The sequence below is a fragment of the Rhincodon typus genome, unplaced genomic scaffold (genome assembly GCF_021869965.1).
Source record: "Rhincodon typus isolate 14 unplaced genomic scaffold, sRhiTyp1.1 hic_rhity00000051, whole genome shotgun sequence".
NCBI lineage: Eukaryota > Metazoa > Chordata > Chondrichthyes > Orectolobiformes > Rhincodontidae > Rhincodon > Rhincodon typus.
This window is the reverse complement of record NW_025965689.1, coordinates 1,240,603-1,259,227: the sequence shown is the minus strand read 5'-3', so window position 1 is coordinate 1,259,227 and position 18,625 is coordinate 1,240,603. Positions and strand designations below refer to the sequence as shown.

Here is an 18,625-nt window from a genome sequence, read left to right as displayed (position 1 = left end):
AACGGCTCTTTTAAGAGCCACCCACAGCTTCCCTGAAACAGCTGAACCAATTTAAGTTTGCAAATGATTTTGGGTCTGTATTATTAATGTCCCTAGGCTTTTTAAATACATATATAAATGTTTTAGAAGTTAATGTGTGGTCCCTGATCTTCTCCCTTTATTTTCGGTTGCGGCCATACCCTGTCTCTTTTCCCAGCATCTACAGAGAGCATAATTATCGCCACTGAGTCATTTCTCAGCAACTTCCATTTTCTCAAGTTACTCTTTAACACTTGATCACCCGGGAAACAAAATTAACTTCAAATCCTTTGAACAGAGTTTACAATCTACTTGTTTTTCTTTTAATTTCACAATGAACCGAGATCAAGCCAGAGCAGCTGCCGAATTGCGATAGCAAGTGTGACATTGTGCCTGAAGTCTGATCAAGGACAACAGGCGAGGGCAACTTCAAACTGTTATTTAAAGTTTGAAGGCGCTCCCTTGGAAGAGTATTGTGTGAGGTTTGATCAATATTCGGTGTGCACTTCATAAGTGAAATAAAAAAAATGAGCAGAATGCAGTGCTTTTGTATTTTTTTTTCTATTTCCGCTTGTTCCTAACTTCAGAAAATTCCATTCAGATGCAGAAATAGACAGATTCGAGTAGACTAGAGAATGCGATAAAGAAAAAATTGTGTAAAGTATTCATTTGTAATGTCAATTTGTAATGTCATATTCATTCTTCCTCTTTTGTACATGTTGGACGGTTTTTCAAACAAATCGCGTCGGTTCTGAACCCTGAATTCCACCTGTGGCAACGAAAAAAATGAACCCGTATTTGAGTTGCACGAATAGAAATATCTTGCGATTTCAGTTTTATTTCAATTTCCAAATCTCTACGCGGGATTTGTGATTTTTTTTTTCAAAATGCAGTGTGTGGCGCTTTCTGCTGTCGCTGAGAGGCTTTCAAAATGAACCGAGATCAACCGGAAAGTCTGATCTATCACAATAAGTTAGGGCCACTTTACAAAATTGCCTGAAGACAGTGCTGCCTATTAATGCGCTCAGCCGGATGAACGTTGCCTGATGGCTTATCACTATATTGGGGAGCGTTTAAAATGTGAAATACAAGAACAGAAGATGCAGCCTGCGGACGTTGGCGCTTTGTTTTATTTTGTTTCAGCCTGTTCTCAAGATTCGGAAAATTCCATTCAAATCAGAAATGGGTGGATTCAATTAGGTCAGGGAGTGAGATAGAGAGATGGAGTGAAGTATCCATTTGTAATCTAAAAGGAAATTAAATCGTAAGCATTTCTGCACTATTCTTTGCAGAACGGCTTCCTCGCGTTGTCCATATTGGCGGGCTTTTCAAATCTGAAAGAAAACGGTTGATGATTTGGCGCCGATATTTTTTCAACAGTTTCCTCAGCGAGGAATTTTGTTTTATTTTCAAATCTCCCCGCGTGTTCTCTCCGGTTTTGCAGAAAGCTATAAATGAGGCTTTCTGCTGTCGGGTGGAGAAGTTCAAAGTGAACCGAAATGAAACAAGAACAGCTGCCGGTCTGGCATAGTAAATGTGGAACTATTGTTGAAGTCCAGCCTAGTGCAATAGGGAGGGCGATTTTAAAATATTGTTGAAAGCATTAATGCGCTCTACGGGGAAAAAAAGTAGTTGTGTCATCCTTTTCTCAATATATCTGGGTGCTAATATGAAATAGGATCTGTGCAGGGAACAGATTTCGGCAGGTTTTTTTTTTGCTTTCGTTTATTCTTAAGTTTCGGGGAAACAATCCTTTCAAGGTCACAAAGAGCCAGATTTAAGTAGGCTAGGGAACGAGAGAGAGAGATTGTGTGAAGTGTATCGATGTAATCTAATAGTAAATTAATTCAATTATGTATGCATTTTTCTTTGTGAGACTTCTTCCTGGTTTGTACATAAGGGTGGGTTTTTGGAGTTTGAAAGAAAGCGGTTGATGACTTGGCGCCGGTATTTTCCGGCCTCCTCCCCGGGCCCTCTCCGGATTGGTGAGTGAAGCAGATATCTGATTGGTAATTGGTCACATTGTTCAGCATCTCCCAATGTCGTTTCAATCAGCAATGGCCGCACCACCATTCCTCATCGAAGGTATGAGAGGGCGGAATGTGGGCGCATTGCATCATTCTCTGTGAAAGTGCTTGTGAGATTGTGGCAATGTCTGGCAGAGGAAAGGTCAGTGGTGGGAAAGCTCGCTCCAAGGCGAGGTCCCGTCATCCCGGGCTGGCCTGCAGTTCCCGGTGGGCCGCGTTCACAGGCTTCTGAGGAAGGGTAACTATGCTGAGCGTGTGGGTGCGGGAGCGCCGGTCTATCTGGCTGCGGTGTTCGAGTATCTGATGGCTGAAATCCTCGAGCTGGCTGGTAACGCGGCCCGGGACAACAAGAAGACCTGCATCTCCCCCAGGCACCTCCAGCTGGCCGTGCGCAACGATGAGGAACTCAACAAGCTGCTGGGAGGGGTGACCATCGCTCAGGGTGGGGTGATGCCTAATATCCAGGCCGTGCTGTTGCCCAAGAAAACCGCCGCTGGGGGCGCCACTAAAAAGTGAAAATACCAGGATTAAATCTGACAACCCAAAGGCTCTTTTAAGAGCCACCCGCAGCATCTGTGAAAGAAACTAGTCCCTGTACACTGTCGGAATGACTTGTTTGCTTTAATTGTTTGATGTCATTTTCAGTCCCGTTGTTATTGGATACTCTTACTGTCACTGCGTGTATGATCTAACATGAAATCTCTACTAACAGCCTACAGTCGGTCACGTTCATGTTAAGAACGGAAGCCCATGGAAGGTGAAACGCTTATCATGAATTTATAGTAAATCGCAATTGTAATAGCGTTAGGATTGCATTATTTGTTCCTGCTCTGTAACGGCCTCTGACTTTAATCATCGTCCTATGAATGTATCTCTGTCTCACCGGTTTCATATTTCCTTTGATGGCATTTAGGAATACCCAATGTAACAAGTACATTCAGTTTTAATGATGAGTGGTCACGCTCAACTTCACCTCTACGCTTTCTTCACGAGTACTTTCGTGAACAGACTCCTCTATTATGCCCCCTCTCGACGGACATGAAAAAGGTCACAGTCATTTTCAGCCACTTCTTTTGGTTCAATTTGCTCTTTAATACTCGATCAGTCAGAGAGCTACAAGCCCCGTTGGGATGTGACCTGAGTTTGACCCCTGGCAAACAAAAGAAATGTCCAATCTTTAAATCCCACGAATACGTACATTTTACGCTTACTACTTAACTTTCAAAACACCGAGGGGTTTTGTCCGCTTGCAGAATGCTGTCAGCAAGGCTTTCTGCTGTCTATTAGAAGCCTCCAAAATAAACCAAGATAAAACCAGAACAACTGCCTGACTGCAACTCAGTTAAACAGCACAGAAACAGATCGTTCGGCCCAACCAGTCCATGCTGACCATAATCTCAAACTAAACTGGACCCACCTGCCTGCTCTTGGCCCATAACCCTCCAAACTTTCCCTAATCATGTACTTGTCCAGATGTCTTTTAAACATTGTGACTGTATCCATATCCGTCAGTTCCTTTGCACGTTCATTCTACACACAAACCACACTTAAGAGAAGGAAGATTTAAAAACCATTTATTTTAACTTAAAAATATGGCCCCCTAGTCAAAAAGTTCCCCCACCCTATGCGAAAAAGATACCTATCCATTCAGCTTACCTACGCCCCTCATGATTTTAAAACTTCTATAAGTTCACCCCTCAAGCTCTTATACTCCAGGGGGAAAACAAAGTCCTAGCCTATTCAGCCTGTCCTTATAACTCAAACCCTGTATTTCCAGCAACATCCTGGTAAATCTTTTCTGAAGCCTCACCACCTCAATAATATCCTTGTGGTCACAGGGTGACCAGAACTTGAGATAGTACTTCAGAAGAGGTCTCAATAATGTCCTGTACAACCTCAACATCCTGTTCCAACTCCAATACTCAAAATTCTTTGAGGATGTGACAGAACACATGGATGAAGGCATAGCAGTGGATGTGGTGTATATTGATTTTAGCAAGGCATTTGATAAGTTTCCCCGTGGTCGGCTCATTTGGAAAGTAAGAAGGCACGGGATTCAAGGAAATTTGGCTGTCTGGATACAGAATTGGCTGTCCAATAGAAGACAGAGGGTGGTAGCAGATGGAAAGTATTCAGCTTGGAGCTCAGTGACCAGTGGTGTTCCACAGGGATCTGTTCTGGGACCTCTGCTCTTTGTGATCTTTATAAATGACTTGGATGAGGAAGTGGAAGGGTGGGTTAACAAGATTGCCAAAGACACGGAGGTTGGTGGAGTTGTGAAGAGTGTGAAGGGCTGTGTAGGTTGCAACAGGACATTGACAGGATGCAAAGCTGGGCAAAGAAGTGGCAGATGGCATTTAACCTGGAAAAGTGTGAAGTAATTCATTTTGGAAAGTCAAATTCTTGACCATGTGGAGGAACAGGGATCTTGGGGTCCACGTTCATAGATCCCTCAAAGTTGCTACCCAAGTTGATAGGGTTGTTAAGGCGGCGGATGATGTGTTGGCTTTCATGGGTAGAGGAAGTGAGAATAAGAGTTGGGAGTTAAACTGCAGCTCTATAAAACCCTCGTTAGGCCACACTTGGAATATTGTTTTCAGTTCTGCTCACCTCATTATAGGAAGAATGTAGAAGCTTTAGAGAGAGTGCAGATATTTACTAGGATGCTGCCTGGACTGGAGGATAGGTCTTATGAGAAAAGGTTGAGAGAGCTAGGATGTTTCTCATTAGAGCGAAGAAGGATGAGATGTGACTTGATAAATGTGTACAAGATGATGAGAGGCATAGATAGAGTGGATAGCCAGTAACTTATTTTTCCCCCAGGGTGGAAATGACTATTACGAGGAGGCATAATTTTAATGTGATTGGAGGAAGGTATGGGGAGATGTCAGAGGTAGGTTACAGAGGGAGTGGTGAGTGTGTGAAATATGCTGGTGGTGGTGGTATGAGTAGATTCAGATACATTAGGGACATTAAAGAAACTCTTAGAGGCATGTGGATGACAGTAAAATGTAAGGAATGCAGGGTAGTTTGATCTCAGACACATTGTGGGTCGAAGGACCTGTACTGTGCTGTACTGTTCTATGTTCTAAAGGTCTTAGCAATGAAGCCAGGCACCACGTTGTCTACATCTGATGCAAACTTCAAAGAATTATATACTTGACCCATCAGGTTTCTGTTCCACAACACTATCCAAGGCCCTTCTTGTAATTGTACAAGCCCTGCCCCTGTCTGTTTTTTTCAAAACTACAACACCTCAATAACTCCATCTGTCACTCCTCAGGCCATTGACTCAATTGACCAGGATCTCTTTGTAATCTTAGATAACCTTCTTCACTGTCCACCATGCCACTAATTTTGGTGACATCTACAAAATTACTCACCATGCCTTCTAAATGCTCATCTAAATCATTTCTGTAAGAGATAAACAAAAGGGGACCCAGCACAAATTGGAATGGAACACCGCTAATAACAGGCCTCCAGTCCAAAAAGTAACTTTCCACCCCTGTCTCCTGCCATCAAGCCAGTTTTGTATCCAATTGGCAGGCTCACCGAGTGCCATGCAATCTAACCTTACTATTTAGTCTGCCATGCAGAACCTTGTCAAAGACTTTGTGTAGGAGCATACTCCTCCCCATTACCACGCTGCACGTCACCACCCTCACCCCGCCCCAGCTAGAGCCAAAACTTCAGGAGGCAGGCAGGATTCAGGCGACTGGAAGATGTTTATTGAAGAAGAAACCAGTTAAAGCAGGCAGAGGGCCAAAGGATCTTCCTCAATCTGGCCTCAATGTGAGAAGGCAATTTTTGCCTTCATCTACAGCTCAGATTGGAAGAGAGATCAATGACACATTCTGATTTTACAAGGAAGTACAGCATTTTTATACACTTTGTTACAATAATCAAGTGCAAAGTAGTCACTGTCCTTCCTCTCCAATCCAAATACCCAATCCCATGGGACAACTAATCAATCATGGACATTCCTCGGGACAGCCCCAGGTTCTCATGAACTCAATGTTTACCCGACATTGCCATTGCTGGGCCTTGGGATATTTCTATGCATCCTATTAATTCACATTCCGTAAGTTTATTAGTTATACTCCTTCGGGTCTGTCCTTGACTTTTTTTTTTAAAAAAAAATCTCTTAGAGCTGTTTGAATCTTGTTATTCTTGGCATTGTGCATGTCACCTTTTTCAAATTTAATCAATCCTTTTCTATTTCCCACCATCCTGTATATATAAGGCAGTTACTTTTTAAGTAATAGCTACATGATTAATTCCTGTTATAAAATTAGTCATAAAGTGTAAAGTTCTACAGCTACTTTTGCTGCTAGCACTTTGTAACTCATGACTTGGACCAATCTATCATGTTCAGGGTGTGAGATAAGGCATGTCCTAAAGCTAAACTTTCACTTCTGGGTTTAAATGCTTTTTCCCCTATTGCTTGTATTATCTTCTGGTTATATGTTGAAACCTACTTCTGTGAATATCAGAATAATTCTTTAAATAGAACATTTTTCTTAATACTATAGTTTAAAAAGTTAATTACTGCAAAGTGTATTTAGCTGTTGTTCTTTTTTGCAGCTGTTTAGGGAGTTAATCTAAGCTAAGATTTAGACCCCTGGTGCTATATCTTTAGTGGAGCAACATCCTGGCATTAATGGGACTGGGGTCATTTGTCCATTCTTAGGCAATCTCTTACCAAAACTGTCTCAGATGATGAGTTACAGGGCCTTTGTACAACATTGGGTAGTCTGTTCCAAGGTACTATTATGTTTGGTGTATGCAGGTACAGGTCACTTTGTATGGACAGGTAGGGGTAAGCCCGACACTTTGCTAAAGTCCAAGTAAACAATGCCTACTGCTCTGGTCTCAATCATCTTGGGTACTAACGCAAAAATAATTCAATCAACTTTTGAGATAGGATTTCCCTCACACAAAACCATGTTGACTATCCCTAACCATTCCTTGAAAACCCCCACCCACCCCATACATATGAATCCTATCTTTTGGAATCACCACCAACAACGTACCCACCACATAATTCAGACTCAAAGGCCTATACTTCCGAAGCTTCTCCTTACATCCCTTCTTTAAAAGAAAGGCTCATAAGCCAACCTCCAGTCATGCAACACCTCACTGTAGTATTAGATGATACAAATATTGCTGCAAGGGGTTCTGCAATTTCTTCCTTAGCTTCCTACAATATCCTCGGATACACTACATCAGATCCTGGAGATTTATTCAACTCTACACTTTCTAAGACCTCCAGCAGTTCCTCTTCTGTAATGTCACCGGTTTTCAAAATATCAATATTTATTTCCCAAGTTCTCTAGCTTCTATTTCTCTCCCCCAGCACTTTTTTTTTTAAAATTAATTGTTCAGTTCCTATCCCTCCTGTCTTCTGACATTCAATACAAAGACTATGTATTTGATTTTTAAGGGCACTACTCTCTCTCGAGCCACTTGCTTGCTTTTACTGATCTTGCAGAATCTCTGGATTATCCTTAACTTTATTGCCAAAGCAATCTTGAATCCCCTCTTTGCCATCCTGATCTCTTCAGAATGCCCCGACACTCTGTAGAGTTCCCTCACTATCACATCAGTAACTAGCCCTGCCCTATTACCGAAAAAAGGTAATTTATTTCCTGTCTTCACACTCATTTGAACCCAGTTGTCTGTACCAACTAGGATTTCTTTTATATTCTCAACTTGAACCTCAATATCTTCATTCATCCATTGTTCCTTAATCCTCCCAGCCTCATCTTTCACTCTCACAGGAACATAATAACTCTGAACTTTCATATGACACCTGTGAAAGCCTTCCACTGATCAGACATCTCCTTACCTGTGAACAGTCTACTACAAACTGGCAGTACAGTGGCTCAGTGGTTAGCACTGCTGCCTCACAGCACCAGCGACCCAGGTTTGATTCCAGCCTCGGGTGACTGTTTGTGTGGAGTTGGCACGTTCTCCCCATGTCAGCATGGGTTTCCTCTGGGTGTGCAGGTTTTCTCACACAGTCCAAAGACGTGCAGGGTAGGTGGATTGCCATACTAAATTGCCCACAGTGCCGCTGGGATATGTGGGTTAGATAGAGAAATGGGCCTGGGTGGGTGCTTTTCAGGGGGTGGTGTGGACTTGTTGGCCTGAATGGCCTGTTTCCACACTTCAGGTCTTCTATTACATGACTTTTGAAAGCACTCGTCTCATACCGTTAATATTTGTCTTACTTCAATTAAAAACTTGAACTTTCATTGAAGGATTACCTTATTCAATAACTAGTTTAAAACTAATAGAATTACAAGCATAGACCCAAAGTGTTCCCGCACTCTCACATCAATCACTAGCCCTGCCCAATTACTGCAGAAAAGGTTGTTGTTAGTCACGAACAGTCCCCATTAACAACTATTCACCCTCCCAGCCTGATCGTTAGCAACTCCTTTGTCTGTCCAACTGTCTTTCTCTCTTTGGACTGTGTCCTATCATTTACTCCCAAGCCTACCCACCTCCTTATTTTCTGCATATAAAAACTGAAGTTTGCCCAGCTACCATCAGTTCTGAGGAAAGGTCACCAGACCCGAAACGTTAACTGTTTTCTCCTTCAGATGCTGCCAGACCTGCTGAGCTTTTCCGGCAACTTTGGTTTGGTTCCTGGTTTACAGCATCCACATTTCTTTCGGTTTTTAACTGAAGAAAAAGGTTACTTTTCCCCCCACCCCGTCTCCACCAGGAATACTTAGATGTTAAAGAAAATTTTCTTGAACACAATTAGCAATAACTTCACTATCCAAACCTCTGACACTATCTTAGTCACACACAACGTTTGGAAAATTGAAATCCCCTATTACAACATTATTATCCTTACATATGTCTGAGGTCTCTCTACATTTCCGTTCCTCTGACGATTGTGGGGCCTATTAATACAATCGCACCAAGGTGATCATTTCCTTTTTCTAATTTCAACTCAGTTTCACTGGACAACTTTTAAGAAATATCTTCAACAGTTACAGCAGTAAGGTGTTTGTGGACCTGCTGGAATAAGGGAGGGAGGCTTTACAATAGTAGTGGAAAAAAAATGGTGTCCCTATCAATACACCCACCAGGAAGCACGTTCATGGAATCCCAACACAGCAAGAAGAGACCATTTTTGACTGATAGAATCTGAACCAAAATTCCGAAAAGCGTCGACACATGTAGGATTAATTGAATAAGGTTGAGGTTCAAAGCTGAAGATAGAAACAAGGATACTAGATATAGAAAATAGGGTTTAAATTAATCTCTTGGACAGGATAAAAGAGTGTAAGTGCATTCTGAAGAGGGAGATCAGGAGGGCAAAGAGGGGATATGAGATAGCGGTAACGATAATCCGTAGAGATTCTACAAATTGATTTAAAGCAACATAGTGGCGAGAGGGACGGAGAGAAGCCCCTTGTGGAATGCGGGAATCAAATTGTGTGAACTACACGTTTTGTAATCTCAAGTCAAATCAACTAGTAAGTACACTCGCATTCTTCTGCGTAAAACCGCCTCCTGTTTTCTACATGTTGATAGGAGTTTCAAATTTGAATGAAAGCTTTCAATGATTTGCCGCCATTTTCCCCGCACTCTTTCTCATCCATGGTCACAGTTACAGAAAAAAAGAAACTGCAGATGCTGGAATCCAAGGTAAACAAACAGGAGGCTGGAAGGAGAGGTGGAGGAAATGCCGAGGGAGGCAAAGAGGAGAGAGAGGTATTACCACGATTTTCTAATCTCCTGCACACAGGGAGCCCGTACTTCAATTATGTTCCGTGATCACTTGAAATGTAAGTTCCTAATTTCACTGCCGCTTCTTGACTTTCCATTTCTGTCATCCAAACATATCAGTCCTACGCACTGGTTTCTCCATCAGATGCAATTACAGGTGGATTAAAACGGTGTAATAAGAACAAGACATAGAAATATAACAAAGAAACGAACGTCACAGATCAGTTCGGCTCTCTGGACAGTTTAGTGGCTCTGAAAAGAGCCGTTGGGTTTCTCGGAGTTAACGTGCAGGGCCGGGCACGCTCCGTTTAAGCGCGCTCCCCGCGGGCCAGCTGGATGTCTTTGGGCATGATGGTGACTCGCTTGGCGTGGATAGCACACAGGTTGGTGTCCTCAAACAGCCCCACCAGGTAAGCCTCGCTGGCCTCCTGCAGGGCCATCACGGCCGAGCTCTGAAAGCGCTGGTCGGTCTTGAAGTCCTGAGCGATCTCCCGCACCAGGCGCTGGAAGGGCAGTTTGCGGATCAGCAGCTGGGTGGATTTCTGGTAGCGGCGGATCTCCCGCAGAGCCACCGTGCCGGGCTGTAGCGATGAGGGTTCTTCACTCCGCCCGTGGCCGGAGCGCTCTTGCGGGCCGCTTTGGTCGCCAGCTGCTTGCGGGGAGCTTTCCCTCCGGTGGATTTGCGCGCTGTCTGCTTGGTTCTAGCCATTCTCTTCAACTCTCTGCAATACACTTACAGGCGACTGCTATCAATGCTGAGTTTGCTGCGGTGCTGCCTATTTAAGGGAATGAAGAGCCCGCCTTAGAGCTGGGATTGGATACAGTCCCATCCCTCAACCCACTGAGAAACAGCTCCTGGAGATGCAGAAAAGGCAATAAAATAATTGTTGGAAGCTGATTGGTTAACTTGAAATGACAGTTGGTCATTTTCAAATAGCCCGCCGATTTTACCCTCGCAATCCTGAGATTAAGTTAAATATTTAAAGGCAAAATAAAGTCCGACCACGATAAAGTCTTCTACTTTGCAGGACTTTTTAAAAACCTAGCTTGCACACAGCGCGACAGGACATGGGATTATTGTCTGATCTGTCTGTAACAGGCAGGAGGAAAGCGCGGGGTTTAATACAGCCCAAACTGATCAACCGAACGTGTAACTGCCGTTAATGAATCTAAACAATCCCGCCGATTTAAACATAATAAAAGCAAATATAGTGTACACTTAATAAAGTTACGCAATCTCAATTTATCGGCAATTCTTATTAGACCCAGTCTATAATTCGTCCGAAAACAATTTGTCATTGCTACGTTTAGCAGCCAGATGGAAAGAACATGCCATTAAAATATCTGCAGGCGTCCCAGAATCAAAACTGAATCAGATATCATTTCTGGAAGGGTTAATGAAATAGAAATACTGGAATATGTAACATTTAGCATCTGGGCAGAATTACAAGTCGCGATGTGAGATAACGAGCTGTAGTACAATACACCCTCCCGATGTGCTGCCTTTCCCCGTCCTCAGGTCTCCGCCCTCAATCGGAGGAATTGGGTGGCTCTGAAAAGAGCCTTTGGCTTCGCTGGAAAAGGGTCGATTTGCTCAGCCGCCGAATCCATAGAGAGTGCGGCCCTGGCGTTTCAGAGCGAACACCACATCCATGGCAGTGACCGTCTTGCGCTTGACGTGCTCAGTGTAGGTGACCGCATTCCTGATCACATTCTCCAGGAAAACCTTCAGCACCCCGCGGGTCTCCTCGTAGATCAAGCCCGAGATGCGCTTGACCCCGCCACGGCGAGCCAGACGGCGGATGGCTGGTTTCGTGATGCCCTGGATGTTATCACGGAGCACTTTGCGGTGCCGCTTCGCTCCACCTTTTCCCAGGCCTTTGCCTCCTTTGCCTCTTCCAGACATCACGCTTTTTCACCTCAATCGCTGCCGAATGAAAGCCGAGCTGCCTCACCTTCCTTTTTAATACAGCGCGCCCCGACCTGACTGAGAAAGAGCTAACAGAGAGTGCGAGGCGGCCCGGGCAGGAAACTGAGTGACAGACAGAGAAATGTCCAGCTCCGCCTCCAGCTAACTCCCGCCCCCAACTGGATCTGGAACGAAACCTTTTCTCCATAAGGGCAGTGAACACAAGGATCAGCAGAAAATCTGCAGACTCGAGCTTCATGGTCAAAGATAATAAAAACAGGAGCTTTTAAAAGCACTTGTGATACAATTAAATGACCAATTCCCGGCCTTTCTTAACAAGACAACACGGTTGCTTTCATTTCAATGTCAGTTTCTGTTCCTTCAGCTGAAAGAGAAAATCATTGTTTGGGGATTGTGTTGTGAAGCAGGGTTTCTGGGTCAGTGTTACGAGTGTTGGAGGGGCTGGGTGAAAATCCGGTAGAGAAATGCGGACGAGTTATTCACATAAATTAATATGTAATTTATCCCTGCACTCGGAACCGGGACAGGGATCATTTGATCCGGGCTCAGCTCTTTCCTGAGAGATGTGGGTGGCTCTGAGGAGAGCTTTTGGATTCAGGTGGTTACATGTTGCACCGACTGCTTCATTTCTTTGCTGCTTTCTTGGTCACTTTCGCTTTGGGCTTGGCCTTCGGTTTACCCGATTTCGGGACCGGTTTTGCGGCCTTGGGGCTCTTGGTTTTTTTCACCTTCTTTACGGGAGTCTTTTTCTTAGGCGCTGCTTTCTTCACCGCTTTCTTTGGCGTTGCTGCCTTCTTGCCGGCCGCTTTCTTGCCTGTTGGTTTCTTGGCTGGGAATTTCTTCGCTGTCACCTTCTTGGCCGTTGTTTTCTTCACGGCTGGTCTCTTGGCGGCTGCTGCTGGTCTCGCCTTCTTTCCATCATAGCCACATAGGCGATTTCGTCAGGAAGTTCATTCCACATGCGTCCATGCTCTGTGTGCAAAAACAAAATGCCCCTCGTGTCCTTTTTTTAATTCTCTTTCCTGTCACATTAAAAGTGTCCACCGTGGTCTTCCATTGGCCCCATCCCAGGCAAAAGACAACTACCGTCAACTCTGTCTCATCCCCTCACTATTTTATAAACTTCTATAAGGTGACCTCTCAACATTCTATGCTCCAGTGGAAAATAAAGTCGCAGCCTATCCATCCTTTTTTAATAACTCAAACCTTACACACATGGCAAAATACGGGTGAATCTCTTCTGAACCCTCTCCAGCTTAATAATATCTTTCCTCTGACAGTGCAACAAGCACTGGTCACAGTATTCCAGAAGTGCCCTCTCCAATGTCCCTTCAACCTCAAAGTGATTTCCCACCTCCTAAACTCAAAGGACTGTGAAATGAAGGCAAGCATGACTTCTTAACCACCCTGTTGAGATGTGATGCAGACTTCATAGAATGCGAGGTCCCTCTGTTCTACAACACTACCCAAGGCCCCTACCATTAATTGTACAAGGCATACCCTTATATGTTGCACCAAAATGCAAAGCCCTGCAGTCATCCAGATTAAATGCATCTGCCATTTTGCAGCCCATTGAGGTATTTGATCAAGATCCATTTGTAATCTTAGGAAACCTTCTCCACTTACTACTGTGCTACCGACTTTGCTATCATCCAGAAACATTTTTACCATACCTTCTATATTCTCATTCAAATCATTTATATAATGACAAACAAAAGAGGACCCAGTATCACTCCTGTGGAAAATCACTGGTGACAGGTCTCCAGTCCAAAAAGCAACCCTTCATCGTCACTCTGTCTCTTGTCATTAAACCAATTATATCTTGATTCCTTTTGGCCACAAGTGCCTCACCCAACTCCTTTTTGAAATCATACAATGCGTTGGATATGGCTAATTTCTGTGGCAGAGAATTCCACAGGCACACCACTCTCTGAATGAAGAAAACTCTCACTTTCTGAACCTAAATGGCGTACCTATCTCCTAAAAATATGACTCCTACCATCGGGAACATTCTTCCTGCATTTATATTGTCTAGATCTGCCAGTGTCTTATAGCTTTCTAAGAGAATCCCTCATTCTTCTGAATTTAAGCACATATATTCACAAACAATTCAATTTCTCCTTCCATCACAGCAATATGCACATTAAAACTGCCTTTATAGTAACACCATCCTTCCTCAGATAAGGAGGCCAAACCTGCTCTCAGTATTCCAGATGTTGTCTCACACATACCCTGTTAAATCGTCGCAATTCATCCTTTCTCCTGTACTCAAATTCTCTCTCCATGAAGGCCAACATACCAGTTGCCTTCCTCAATGCCTGCTGCACCTGCATGCTTCGTTCAGTGACTGGTGTATGAGGACACCCAGAACTCATTGCAAATTCAACTGTTTACATTAATCGGCATTCAAAAAATGAACTGCCTTCCTTTTATTTTGCTACCTTACATTTATCCACACGATATAGTGTCTGAGATGCAGTTGCCCACTGATTCGATTTCTTCACAATCATTGCATCCTCTTTCAGAGCTGACCATCCCACCCAATTTTGTGTCAACAGTATATCTGCAGATAGTGCATTCAGTTCCCTCATCTAAATCAGTGTGAATACATTGTGAAGAGATTTGATCCTAAAACTGATTCTTGCCATGACCCCTAGTCACTGCTTGTCATTGAGAAAAAGATCAAATCATTCCCTGTATGTGTTTCCTCTTATCCAACCGTGTTTTTCTAAGTCATTCTCAAAGCTCTGCACCAATCCCATCTTCTCAATTTTATCATGCTAATATCTGATGTGGGATTTTGTTAAGAAAGCTTTTATAAATTAAAATTAACACCTGTGCTTTACTCCAGTAGAGTTGTCAGGTTGGGAACATAGAACAGTACAGCAGAGGAACAGGACTTTCAAATCCATGCTGTCTCTGCCTGATCCTGACCTTTTTTTTCCAAATTATCTGCAATAAAATCATTTCTTTTCCTGCAGGTTGTCTGGTCTAAAATTCCAAGTTTTTTCTCTACTTTCCTTTTCAAATAGATTGCTTACATTAGCTACCCTCTAATCTTTGGAATTTATTGTAGCACGTATAAAGGTTTGGAACATGACCAGAAATACATCCACCATTTCTAAGGCTACTGTGTTAAGTGCTCTGGGACATAAATTATCAGTCTCTGGTGTTTCCCAGCCTTCAATCCTATCAATTTTCCAACACAATTTCCTGAATAATAATGATTTGATTCAGTTTCTCCCTCTCACCAAACTCCGTTTTCCCTAACCTTCCTGGCGTGTTTTTTCCTTCCTCATTTGTAAACATAGAACAACAGTAAGTATTCAGTTGGATAGCCATTTCTTTAGTTCCGCATAATGGACTCCCCTGTTTTTTGATTGTAAGTGACGTATATTTGTGTGTACCAACCTCGTTTTATCTCCATTTTCCTTTTTCATATTTATCAATATATTAACAGTTAGTTTTTTAACGGCTTCTGCAAGTTTGCTCTTTCCCTAATTTTCTCTTTTCTCTCAATTGTGCTTTTCAGAGTAGAGTTTCATAATGAGGGAAGGAACGAGCACAGAGCATACTTCTGAGAGAAAAGAAATGGGAACTGCTGCTTTCACATTAGCGGAATATAGGAACAGCAGAGGTCCATTCAGCCCCTTGAACCTGCCATCCCATTGAATATGATCTTGGTGATCGAACACTTCAATGCATTTTACACACCCCAATCCCAGATACCAGTTAACGAATGGTAAACGGAAATCTATCAGCCTCTACCTCTAACATACACTGAGATGGAGTGACCCTAGCCCCTGCAGCTACAAAATTCTAAAGGATAACAATCCACTGAGCTAAACAAAACAAATCCTTATCTTCAATCTAAGTCCCATTTCTTTTAAAATCTTGCCTAGTTCTAGTCTCCCCCAATGAGCAAACATTAAACCTGTATCTACCTTGTCTCTCCCTTTCAATGATATCATCGCTCATCCATCTAATCCCTCAATATTACAGGCCCAGTTTACCCACTCTCTGTTCATAGGATATTGCCATCATCCCAGGGACAAGCCTGGTGAATCTTCATGGACCTCCCTACTTGGAAATAACATCTTTCCTGACATAAGGAGACCCAAACTGCACACAGTACTGCGGGTATGGTCTAACCAAAGTCCAATGTGTTTGAAACAAGACTTCATTGCTCCTGTACACAAGTCCTCTTCAATACAGGCTAACGTTCAATCAACATTTCTACAAGTGCATACAGACATTAAGCAAGACGTCAGAGATTTATGAAATAACAGTGCAACTTAATCCTCTGTGACATTAACTTATATAAAGATTGGACAAAACAAAGGGGTGGAGTATTTCCATGAGTATGTGGTTATATGTGAGTGTGTTGTTTTTATTTAGTTCAGGGATGTAGGCATCACTGCCTAGCCAGTATTTATTGTCCGTTCAGTTGCCCTTGAGAATGTGGTGGTTATCTGTCTTTTTGTAGTGTGTGTGTGTGTGTGTGTGTGTGATTTGTTTTTAGACCAATGCCTTGAAGAACCAACCAGACACAGGCATACTTTGCGATGAGAAATGATGATTAACAGTCTTTGTTATGCGCAGGTCCCTTGGGGATGAGGGACCATAATCTGACAAAATTCTACATTAAGATGAAGAGCCAAGTAATTGAACTCGATGCTAGAATCCTGAATCCAAATCAAGGGAAATATGATGTAAGAGGCATGAATTGGCAAGGACGGATCGTGGAGTCATAATAAGGCGTTGATGGTGGATGGGGCATTGCTCATGTTTAAGGATAGTACCCATGCGGGCCAGCAGGCCATTGTAGTTGCTGCTGGTATGTGCACTCAAGAGAGCATATGATGCCGACTCGGCTGGAATTGTGTAAGAGAACTCATAGACCAGTATCCGGGAGAGTGCATGCATTGGAAAGTTCACCAACAGCTCATTTGAAACAGTTAAATTCCTTTTAACCCCTACAGACTAACGGTACAACTTCAGTGCCGGTATGTTATGAGAAGCAGCTGGTTCAGTTAGCACTGATTGTAGTAACAGGTTAGGGCCCAAGCTTGAGGGGATGGAATTGATTGAGAAAAATTCAAATTGTTCGGCTCAACATTTTTCAATAAGAAAATGGATGCCTGAGTGAAGTCCTAAGTGAATACCTGCATGTTATTCAGGAAAGTTACATATTGACCAGGAAACAATTCCATGATTCTGCAAGACCTGCATTTGTCTTACTTGCAAAAGTAGAGGCAGAAATCAGGAGCCTGGAAAGCGAAGGAATCATCAAATCGGTCCAGTTTGCGGAATGGACAGTGCTGGACGTACCAATAGTGAAGCACAACGGGTCAGTTCACCTTTGTGGGGATATCAAACAGTAAACCAGATTTTGCAGCTGGATGAATGCCCAATCCCTCACATACAGGACTTGAATGCAAACCTGGCGGGGTACTGTCCTGCACAATGCTAGACATGAGCCTTGCGTTCCTACAATTGCGACTGGTTGAGGTTTCCCAGAAGGATTTTAAAAATTTATACCCATATGGGTTTGTACCAATATCAGATTGTGCTTTGGGCTATCATCAGCCTGTGACACTTTCCAGTAGACGATAGCCATTTATTTGGATGACATGCTCGTAAACGGGAAGACCAATAAAGAGTATTTAGAGAACGTGGACATAGTGCTTAAATATTTCTCCATGACAGGGGTTCACCTTAGATGAGAAAAATGTTTGTTCCAGGCACCCCAAGTGACCTACTTGAGCTACAGAATCAACAAGACTGGGTTACACCCATTGGAAGATAAAGTGAGGGTGATGAAAGGTGCCCAGGCTCTCATACTGGAGCTGAGGTCTTTCCTTAGGTCATTAATTATTCTGGGAAGATGAAATGTAACCTGGCCCCCATGCTGGCACCCTTACACTTGCTATTGAGAAAGAGTCAGCATTGGAAATAATCTCATAGCTTTAAGGGATTGAAGAAGCAGCTGTTCTCATCTAAGATGTGTGCACACTACAATCCCAAATGAGATGTGGTGCTGACATGCAATGTCTCCCCATACGTAATTGGGATACTGTTGGCTTACTAGTGACCCAGTGGAGATGAATACGAATAGCGTATGCTTCCCAGTCTTTGCTGACACTGAACAAAGATATGCTCAGACAGTGAAGGAAGGTTTGGTGGCCATCTTTGGTGTGGGAAAGTTACACCAATACCTTTACAGTCATAAATTTGTAATAGCAACGGACAACAAACCCCTGCCATGCCTACTCAAACAGGACAGGTTTATGCTGCTCATAGCTTCAGCTCGAATTCAGCGGTGGGCTCTTATTCTGAGTGTGTACAATTTCATGTCAGAAACCAGTTGGTAAATGTGGATGCCTTGAGCTGCCTCCCACTGGCTGATATTCCACTGGTGGTGCTGCCACTGAAAGAATCCATTCAGATCATAAACTTTCTGAACGCCCTTCCAGTCACCACTGACAATATCAGACTATGGATACAAAAAGATCCCATTCTGGACAACACTAAAATAGCTGGTATTGATGGGGGAAACAGACAGCCCATCACAACCAGAATTGAAACAATTCTGGACCAGATCACCATTATTACAGTGAACAAGAATGATTGTCCTGAGCAAAGGTTGCTGTTATATACTGTGTGAACACCACCAGGGTCATCCAGGGGTTTCCTAAATGCAGATGTTGGTGAAATGTTATGTCTCGTGGCCAGGATTGGATGCTGAAATAACAGTGTTTGTGGGGCAGTGCTCAGAGTGACAAAAAGGATAAAAATTACTGCCAGCAGATATTCCCCATTCATGGGGATGGCCGGATAAACCCTGGACTCAGTTACATGTTGACTGTGCCATTTCTTTCAAGGGCTGGATGTTTTTAAT

At 43.2% G+C, this 18,625-nt stretch overlaps 1 protein-coding gene and 3 pseudogenes across 1 annotated transcript in view; 1 reads left to right on the top strand and 3 right to left on the bottom strand.

Moving 5' to 3' along the window:
* LOC125488120 (histone H1-like) overlaps nt 1-18,625 on the bottom strand; it is a 212,594-nt gene that overhangs the window by 74,244 nt on the left and 119,725 nt on the right. The gene's annotated exons all lie outside the window — the stretch shown is intronic.
* Nucleotides 2,119-2,561, top strand: LOC125488145 (annotated as a pseudogene).
* Nucleotides 10,103-10,503, bottom strand: LOC109935228 (annotated as a pseudogene).
* LOC109935230 overlaps nt 11,129-18,625 on the bottom strand; it is a 125,057-nt pseudogene continuing 117,560 nt past the window's right edge.